Source organism: Alligator sinensis, unplaced genomic scaffold (genome assembly GCF_000455745.1).
Source record: "Alligator sinensis unplaced genomic scaffold, ASM45574v1 scaffold349_1, whole genome shotgun sequence".
Classification (NCBI taxonomy): Eukaryota; Metazoa; Chordata; order Crocodylia; family Alligatoridae; genus Alligator; species Alligator sinensis.
In genome coordinates this window covers 2,543,621-2,554,063 of record NW_005841856.1, presented here as the reverse complement: position 1 = coordinate 2,554,063, position 10,443 = coordinate 2,543,621, and positions in this window count along the sequence as shown.

Genomic DNA, 10,443 nt, shown 5'->3' with positions numbered 1-10,443 from the left:
GGGGGGGGGGAGATAATTATTTTCTCAATCCAGTGTCACAGCACAGAGGGGTTTTGTTCACTGTTAGTTTGAATGTGTATTTGAAGTATGCTGTCTCAGTACTCTTCCCTCACTTTTCTAAAACACCTATCACCATATGTACATATTAGGTTGCATCAGATACATCTCGATCCTTATTCCTTTATTTTAGTTCACTTCTCAAGAACGATTAGGAGGGCACAGACACTCTTTTTCTAGCCAATCAAAAAACAAGGGCCCTTCTCCTAGTAGAGATTTTATGGAAAAAAGGTAAGAACTGCCAGAAAATTCATGAAACTAACTAAGGATTTCACTATTGCTATTGATTTTAGGTGAAAAGTGCTTGGATACTTTGGTGATGAATGGCAGTATAAAATCAGAAGACAGCAGACAGAAAAGTACTAGTGTGTTTGGAATACTAGTGATGTGCTCCTTATTTGGATATGCCTATAAGATATGCTACAGCCTGTTGAAAGAGCTGTAAATCTAGGTTCCTGCATTATGCTCATCAAAATGTTACCTGAGAGCCAGTGCAGTTACCCTGAGTTGACTGTATTAAGATACCTGAAGGTAATATAGGCATGAATCACTGTAACTAGATCTTCAAGCAAAAGGCAAGAGATGGTTTCCCCCTGTACTAGAAAGAATTTTCTTTAATATTCATTTTTCTCAGTGGAGCCTATTCTAAGACTACAGCAAGTTTTCTCAATTGCTGCCATTCTAGACGTCAAAAAGCAACACATCCAACTTTCTTTCTAGTTTGCCCATGCTTAGACCAAATATCTTGGGGGAAGACAGAAATTGTTGGATCAGCCAATTCTTGAATAAGTTTCCCAAGTCAACTCTAGCTCTGAGACTTGTATCACTATACTCTGCTACAGGAAATAAAAGCAGGAACTACTTGAATTATGTGGCTATAATTCTATTCCAGTACTTCAGTAACTGCATAAAACTCCTGAAAGTCACTTTAGAGGTTCATGATATCACATAACCTCCTGATGAAACAATGGCTACATAATCTGCTTTCATTCTGCTATATACAATATATAACTTGCCAAGGGAAAGCAAATACTATTATTCTTTTATGGCTCCAGCCATAACCTCTCCTTCTCCTCTCTTTATCTCAGAGATCTATTCTTTTGTTTGCTGCACAAAGGATTTATGATAAGTATGTATCTCCCAGTGAGGTACAGGTCTGTTTTCAATATGCAAGGTCACCTTTGTGTTGCCTGGTTCAGGCACTTGCAACATCCAGTGTACCAGTGCATGTCACAGATTATTTGCTCACATGTGCCTGTGTTTATATTAGATTGTGAGCACAAGGTATTCACAAACTAGGTACATCCAAAGGACCCTATCCATAGTCTCTATGGAATTGATTTTCATGGTGACCAAGTAGCTGGCTTTGGCTTTATTTAGCGTTGTGGATTCCTGGCAACTAAAAACAAATGCCTCCCAAACATCAGTTGAAGGTGGTTATGGAGCAGGGGTTTTTTTCTGTGCATGTTTTGGTTCTTTCTGATTCTGTCAACACTTTGCCGTCTCTCAAGCAAGGCTAAAGATGTTATCCTCCCACTCTACTCAGCCTTTGTGAGACCGCAGCTGAAGTACTGCATCCAGTTCTGGGCACTGCAGTTCAGGAAGGTTGCGGGGAAGCTCAAGAGACTCCAAAGGAGGGCCACACACATAATTAGAAGTCTAGAGACTTGGTCATACAAGGAGCAGCTGAAAGACTTGGGACTGTTCAGTCTGGAGAAGAGAAGACTCAGAGGGGACTTGTTTGACTCCCCTGATATATTTATAGGCTGCCACCAGGGCCTGGGGGAGCAACTATTCACCAAGGCCCCCCTGCGGAGGACTAGAAATAATGGGCACAAACTGACTGAAGATCACTTCAGACTACACGTATGGAAATTCTTCTTTACAAGTTGAGTACCGAGGATTTGGAATAGGCTCCCCCTGGAGGTGGAACAGTCATCCACCCTGGTGATCTTCAAAAAGTATCTTTGATGCCCATCTTGCTGGGCTTATCTGACCCCAAGTATGAGGGGGCTGGACCCGATGATCTGGAAGGTATTTTCCAGTCCCTAACAACTATGAAACTATCAGCTCACCCCATAGTAAGACTCAGGTCTTGCTTACTGCTCATATCTCAAATGTTATGTTATGATTTCAACTGCCTGGCTCACCCCAAACTTTGGAAAAGAGAAGCATCCTGAGGCATCCAAGTATTAAATGACTGCACAATGACAAATGTGCAGTCTATGTCTTGTGTAGACATGGCCACTGGGAACAGTTCAGCTCCATCCTCTTTGGAACCTCCCTTCAAGTAGCTGAAGGCTGCTATTAAATCCCTTCTCAGTCTCCTCTTCTCCAGACTAAATGAGCCCCGTATCCTCAGCCTCTCCTCGAAAGTCATCTGCCCTGTCCCCTAACCATTTTTGTTGCCCTCTGCTGGACTCTCTCCAGTATGTCCACATCCTTTCTGTAGTGGGGGGCCCAAAACTGGACACAGTACTCCAGATGTATCCTCACCAGTGTTGCATAGAGGGAAAGAATCACTTCCCTCGATGTGCTATTTTGTTTTATTTTGTTTTTTTTTTTTAATTTATTTTCGGATGTGCTGGAGACTTGAAAGCAGGAGCCTTGTTGTAAACAGACTGGTTGATCACTGAGGACTTGTAATTTCCTATACATCAACATTTTCATATTATTTTCACTGATAAGATGCAGCTGAATCTTAGAAAAACCTTAGCAAAGCAGTTAAATAGAGATGCAGTCACAATTTTACAAATGATCAGGCTGGAATTTCTGCTGTGGCTAATTTTAATATAAGATACATGCACACATTTAATTTTATGAAGATGAAAATAGGGTACCTTGCAATAAAAGGATCATTGGCAGCAAAGCACTCAAATTTGCAGATTTAATGTGCTTCAAAATAGGTTCATTCCATTGCCGTTCAACTGGAAAAAGAAAAATGCATATATATTAATTCCTGTATGAGTTTAGTATTCACTATACAATTATGATAGCACCAAGATCTCCTCAGTTTCAAAAGGCTTAGAAAATAGGTTCATGTGAAAGTTAATCCTAGTTGATACCTAAAAGTTTGACCCAATGATAGTTTTTGAAGTGGGAAAGAGAGACTTTTATGGTATGCTGCCACTATTATCCAGGTACAAAAGAAACCGGCTTTTAGAAGAATAAAACAAATTTTAGAAGTAAAGTGTACATGGAATAGTGAATAATGTATAGCTCTTAGCAAAAACATACTAAACAATTATTGCATAAACTTGTAAAATAAAGGGCCAAGTTGCAAGCCCAAACAATTTGCCAGCTGATCAAAAAAGCATCAATATTATATTTATATTAATAGATGCTGAGAGAAACAATATGGATGGGTGAAATGCTCCTAATCAAGCAGAATTAATAGAAAAGATTATTCCAAGAGAAGACCCATGCTTATCCATATAATTAGGAATGAATATGTGCATTCTAGATTATCCTATAGCATCACTGCAAATATAGCTCAGTATCGAGCCATTTCTCTGATTAAATTGATTTTATTTTCCCTTTTGGTTACAAAATGACTTAGTATAGCTTCACTGCAAAGTGTTTTATGTCAGCTGGTGACTTTGAATTGTTGAATAATACTCATGATGATTTTAAAATGTACAAAGTGTTGGCATGGTATGATTGTGGGTGACTCCTGACCGTCCAGTTTCCTAGAAACATCAAGGGACTGAGATACAGTGTGGCTTTGATGGACACTTTATTACTGACTATATCACTTGTAGGCTTCACTTGTTTCCAAATAACCAAGGGAATCATTTAAAAGACAAGAGAGCCAAACACTTCCCTTCCTTTTGACTGTTGTGATGTGTTCAGGTCGTTCAGTTGCACTTCCTTTTTTATAGACTGGAGGCGTATAAAGCTATGAAGAATAGTCTTCTGCTGACTGAGCTGGCCCGTTAAGAGAGAGGCCTTAATGGGGTGGACAGAAAATAGACGGAGATTTGGATTTAGTCTTTAATTGATATGCAGGTTAAACAGCTCTTCTCTTATGAACCCCTCTCAGACTCCATTTCTTTTCCTGAAACCTCCTTTCATTTGAAAACTCCTTAGAGGATCCCCAAGGTAAAGATTTTGCTAGTTGCAGAAGCACGGAGCCAGCACCCTACAGCCGTCTCCTACCAAGCATGGATAACAGACCCCACAAGCCCTGCCTGTAACTTGCACTGGCTCATGTAATTTAAAGAGGTCTGCAAGTGAGTTCATATAAACATGTGACTCTACCCACTCAGAGGAAAGAGATACTTAGTCTTAAACAGCCTCAAATTTTAAAAGGTGCCTATTATAAAGATAAATGCCATGTAAAGCTAAATATAGAGTATAGTCATAGTTATATACATCTTCCTAAAAGGCATTGGCAATTTAGCTACTGTTCTTATTTTTCTCTCTCATTTGCAGCTGGTTAAACAATTCAAATATTCTTGTTGCCCTTTCTTTTTTCATCTTTCATTTAACCTGAATGCCTTTGCTCAACTCTCTTTGTTCCTTTGCCTTTCTTTTTGAATCCTCATGCTTCATTTTGCATAATTCAACTCCCTCTTGTCCATTTGACCTCCTTTAGCTTCCCTCTTGTCCTTCTGCCCTCTAGATAGTTTCTCCATTTTTTGCTGTCCTTCAAACAGCTCATTCTTGATTTCTATCAAATTACCCTTTCTCCAGTATGGATAAGCTACTTCTAATGCCTTTGCTTTTTACATGGCTTTCTGGTTTCGTTCTGCCCTTTATGCAGCTTGCTTTCATACCTTCACACTCTCTCGAGCTCCCTGTTGCTCCTCTGGCTTCTATTCAGCTGTGTCTTTTCTCTTTGGCATCACTCCAGCTTTCCCTTTGTATTTCACATGCTTTCACATTTTTCAGGGACTACCACTGCAGTCCCCTGAAACACTCTCTCTCCCCTGGGATTTTCCCTATCATCTCAGTAATGTTCCTACCTCTTGTTGGCCAAGAGAACATTTTCAGGGCTTCTCCTGCAACTTTTTTCTTTCCCTTCCTATTGTTCCAGCATGAGGGTGGGGCTTTTTTATTATTATTATGTATAATGGGATTTACATAACCATCGTTTTCAGCAGCTTTTACTTTTAGGCACACTGGCTGTAAATTTCCACTTTTTATTAAGGAAACAAAATTAAGGGTTTATAATCACCTTAATTTACCATTCCGAGCAAAAAGTAAAAGCTGGCCCTGCAGAGGGTGAGTGCTGTTGAAAGCCTCAGAGAGCTGGCAGTTTTTAAAACAACTGGTGTCCACGTGGTAATGACTTTCAATAGCACTCGATGCAGTCATTTAACTACTGGTTTTAACTGCTGCTTAGCAGCAGCGTGGGGCACCATTAAAACAGTAGTCTTGACATGGCATTAAGCAAGTAGTTGAAGAGCTGCTATGAATTAAAATTAGCGGGGTTTTGAGTAATTATTATGATGCCCACTAGGACATGCATGGCTATGGTTTCTCTCGGCATAGTCAATCACAAAGTGTTTCTTCTAACTTTAGAACTTAGCCATTTTAAATTGCCTGAAGTTCGAAGCCATCTCACAATATGGCTGTCCAAATATAACTTTGATTCATTTCTACCATTTCATTAAGTCATTTCAAAATAATATGAATGCACAAATAAGAATCTAGCTTACTACAAAATACCGAAATAGTTAATGAGATAAAAACAAAATTCACACATCACATTCTCTGCATGAAAAGCTATGGTTCAAACAGACTAGCATGTGCTTTGGCAAGAGGCCAATGTGCCTTTACATTTGGGTCTAACTTGTGATCCTGTGAATTTGGATATCTCAGGACTAATCCTAGTTCTGACTTCAGCTTTCAGCGTAGCCTTGCATAATTTCTTTTTTTTAACTTGTCCAGTGTTGAGGAGACCAAAAATAAGGATGGGCTCTAATAAGGATTAGTAAAGATTTGACTTTCTTGCCAAGCACAGGTGAGGAAAAGTGCTCTCCTTCGAGTGCTTATCCATAAGCATGTCCAAAATGTAGGTGCCCATGTGCTGCAGCAAACAAACTGAAAAACATTTTTCTCTTAGCAATACACACTGAACATACCATAGTCCTATTCTGCTCTTCCTCATGCTCCATGATAAAGGGATCAAGAGCAGTAAGCTTCCTATTTTTTACTTCCTCTCAACTTCCTCTGCTCAAGGCAGAGTGCCTTGATTGGCTCATGATTCAAGGCCTATGTTCTAGGTTTACAGAGCTGTAAACTACTTCTGATTCATTAATCTCCCGTTCCTTCCAATTTCATCCGTATGATGTAGCATGTTGAGGTATTTCCACCCTGTTTTTTCCTCTTTTGATTATAATCTCTATGCTTTACCTGCATGTGGTTTGGAAACTGGAAGCCAAGCACTGCTGTTATGACTTCTTATCAAACATGAGGATTCAAAACAGCACCACACAGTGGCATCATGCCAGGATCTGATCACTTTTCAGGTGCTTGCAACACCTAAGAGAACCCCATGAAACCAACAAGTGCTTTATCTCTCAACTGTTTAAATCTAAGGTCAGAGAGAACATGGACTCAGACTGCAGGTCTGCTTCCTGGGCAAAGCCACAGAATCCATCTTCAACCATAGGACTTAATATATGGCTCAGGGTTGTACTTCCCTCTCTGATATCAGTCAGTAAGGCAGATATGGCACTGGCACCATTTGAATCATCCACAGGCTGCAAGGCTAAAGGCAGTTTCCAGGGGCAATCTCTATCTGGGGACTCCAAAAGGAGGTATGATTCACCTCTATCTCATTCATTGTGTTCCTAGATTTCATGACTCAGGACAATTCTTGCTAAGATTCACATGCTTACATTTCAGCACCAATGAGCATCTCTGCTGGTCACTTGAAGTCTAAGGCACCAGTTCCCCCCAGGCCTAAATATCATTGTCTCCTCAAACTCCTCTAGATTGACTGGCGTCTGGGATGACATCAAAATTACCTCAGGAATCTATTCTGATTACCCTTTTTGGTTATGAGTCCACCATCAGGCCCAGACTCAGATTCATCTTTTACAGTACTACTTACAAAGGTAGGTTAATCAAAATCTCCATTTTTTTTATTCTGACCACGGTTTTGTTCAGTCCACAGACCAGGGTCATTGATACGATGATCCTAGAAGAGAACATCCAAGTCCTCTAGATTGTCTTGTTATTTCCCTTGGATTCCAACACGGCTGTTGCAAAAATGTGTCCAGTCTTTCCATGGTACCCATTTTGGCAACAGTGTCCTTGGCCTTACCCTGCTGTTGGTGATAGGTCAAGCTTTCCAGCCAACTAGTTCTCAACTTTGTCCTCAAAGACTTCTTTAGTTCAACTGACATTATCTTCCCCTTAATGAAAGCATTCTGTATATCTGGGTTTGACATTTTTCTGATTTGACTATCTCACTAACATCTTCTTTGCTGGATGTGGTTCAAACCTGTTGTCTTACCAGATAGATAGGGCCCTGCTGAATTCACAGAAGTGGGCTGCATGACAGCTTCTTTAATCTTTCAGGTTCCCCTGTGCACTCTCCCCTGCCCCTCACCAAAGTTGGCCTAAAACAGGGGTAATCAAACATTTAGCTCGCTAGGGAAGGTGTCCTTGGAAGAAGGGCAACGAGAGAGAGGAGGCAGATTAAGAGACCCAGGCAACTGTGTGGAGGACAATGCAATCCCAGAGCCACTGTCACTACCTCTGCTTGCACTTGTGAGGCTTCTGTCCAGGCAGAACTGCTCACCGTGGAGGCTTCCACCCATGTCTGGGTTTGGGACTGTGGGGACTCCAGCTTGTAAGTTCCTTCTGGTGATGGCCAGGTGAGGGAATGCTTCTGGTCTAAGTGGTGCATCCTGGTGGTGTCTCTGAGAGAACAGGCAAAAGAGATACAGGAGAAGGTGGTGAGTGTCTGCCATCAGGAGTTCATCCATTTAATGCTGGAGGAGACCTCCAGGACTGTGGAGGAAGAACTGCAAGAGGCAGTGCTAGAGAAGAGAGAGGACATGGATTCCCAGGAAGATGGAATTGGAAGCCTGTGACCACTGGCAGCAAGCATAAATCTCATCTCCACCTGCAGCCGTTTGTCTGGAAAGTAGATATGGAGCCCTAGGAACACAAAGTGAAGATCACATTCCATTTATGGAAGAGGATTGGCAAGGCCTCCCAAGGTGGAAAGGATCGAGACCACTGCCACCAAGAAGTGATGGGTGGTGGTGGTTGGAGACTCACTTCTACAAGGCATGGAGGGATCCATCTGCCAACCTCCTGACCTGTTGCCTTGTGAAGTCTGCTGCTTGCCTGGGGCCTGGATCCAAGATATCACAGAGGGATTACAGAGACTCATCTGGCCCTCTGACTACTACCCCATGCTGCTCATCCATGGGGGCACCAATTATACTGCCAGGGGAGACCCTGAGCAGATAAAAAATGACTACAGGGCTCTGAATGCAAGGGCGAAGGGGACAGGGGCTCAGGTGGGGTTCTCTTTAACCCTTCTGGTCAAGGGAAAAGGATTGGGAAGGAGTGGGTGCATCTTGCAGATCAGTACCTGGCTGCACAGGTCAGATCACCAGCAGGACTTTAACTTCTTTGACCACGGGATGATGTTTCAAGAAGAGAGATCACTAGGAAGAGATGGGATCCACCTGAAAAAGAGAGGGAAAAGCATTTTTGCAGAGAGCCTCACTAACCTAGTGAGAAGGACTTTACACTGGGTTTGCCAGGGGATGGAGACCAAAGCCCTGAGGTAAGTGGGAAAGTGGGTGACTTGGGGGAAGAGCAAGCAAGAAGGGGCAACAGGGAAGATGTTTTAATTTTCCCTGAGAAAACAGGGCAATCTATTAGTTAACTCAGGTGCCTGTACATGAATGCATGACACCTGGTAAAAAAAGCAGGAAGAATTTGAAGTCCTTGCATAATCATGGAACTATAACATGATTGGAATAACAGAGACTTAGTAGGATAGCTTCCATGACTTTAGTAGATGGGTATAAACTGCTCAGGAAGGACAGGCAGGGGAGAAGAGGAGGAGGAGTTTAACATTATGCAAAACATCCATTTGATTGCTCAGAGCTCCAGTATGGAACTGGAGATAGGCCTGTTGAAAGTCTCTGGGTTAGGGTCAGAACAGAGAACATCAAAGGTCATGTTATGGTGTGGGTCTGCTACAGACCACCACACAAGGAGGAAGGAGATGGATGAGGCTTTGTTCAAACAGTTAGCAAAAGTTTCCCAACCACAGGCCCTGGTTCTCATGGGGGTCTTCAATCACCCTGACATCTTTTGGGAGGGCAATACAGCAGTGCACAGGGTACCCCGGAAGTTTTTGCAGAGTTCTGGGGACAACTTCCTGGTGCAAGTGCTAAAGTGGCCAACTAGGGCCTGTGCTCTTCTTAGCCTGCTGCTCACAAACAGGGATGAATTGGTGGGGGGTGTACTAGTGGATGGCAAGTTGGGTAGCAGTGACCATAAGATGATTGAGTTCAGGATTCTGAGGAAAAGAAGGAAGGAGAGCAGCAGAGACAGGGTCCTGGACTTCAGAAAACAAGACTTTGATTCGTTCAGGGAGCTGATGGGCAGGAGCCCCTGAGAAACCAACCTGAGGGGAAGAGGAGTCCAGGGAGCTGGTTGTAATTCAAAGAAGGCTTACTGAGAGTGCAGCATGGGGTGGTAGTCAGAGTGCAGGAACAAACTACCCCAAAGCATAGGAAGACTATCAAGTATGGCGGAAGACCAGCTTGGCTTAGCAAGGGACTCTCCATTAAGCTAAATCACAGAAAGGAAGCTTATAAGAAGTGGAAACTTAGACGAACAACTAGAGAGGAGTATAAGAGTATTGCTCGGGCATGCAGGGATGAAGTCAGGAAGGTCAAAGTGCAACCAGAGTTGCAGCTAGGAAGGGATGTGAAGGCTAAAAAGAAGGGTTTCTACAAGTATGTCAGCAACAAGAGGAGGATCAGGGAAGTGTGGGTACCTTAATGAATGGGGGAGACAACCTAGTGACAGAGGATGCAGAAAAGGCTTAAGTACTCAATGCCTTTTTCACCTCAGTCTTGACAGGCAAAGTCAGCTCCCAGACTACTGCATTGGGCAACACAGTTTGGGGAGAAGATGGGCAGCCCTCAATGGTGAAAGAACAGGTTACGGACTATTAAGAAAAGCTGGATGTATACAAGTCCATGGGGCTGGATGCAATGCATCTGAGAGTACTGAGGGCATTGGATGATGTGATTGCAGAGCCACTGGTCTTCATCTTTGAATACTCATGGGGTCAGGAGAAGTCCCAGATTATTGGAAAAGGACATATGTAGTGCACATCTTTAAAAAAGGGAAGAAGGAGGATCCAGGGAACTACAGACCAGTCAGCCTCACTTC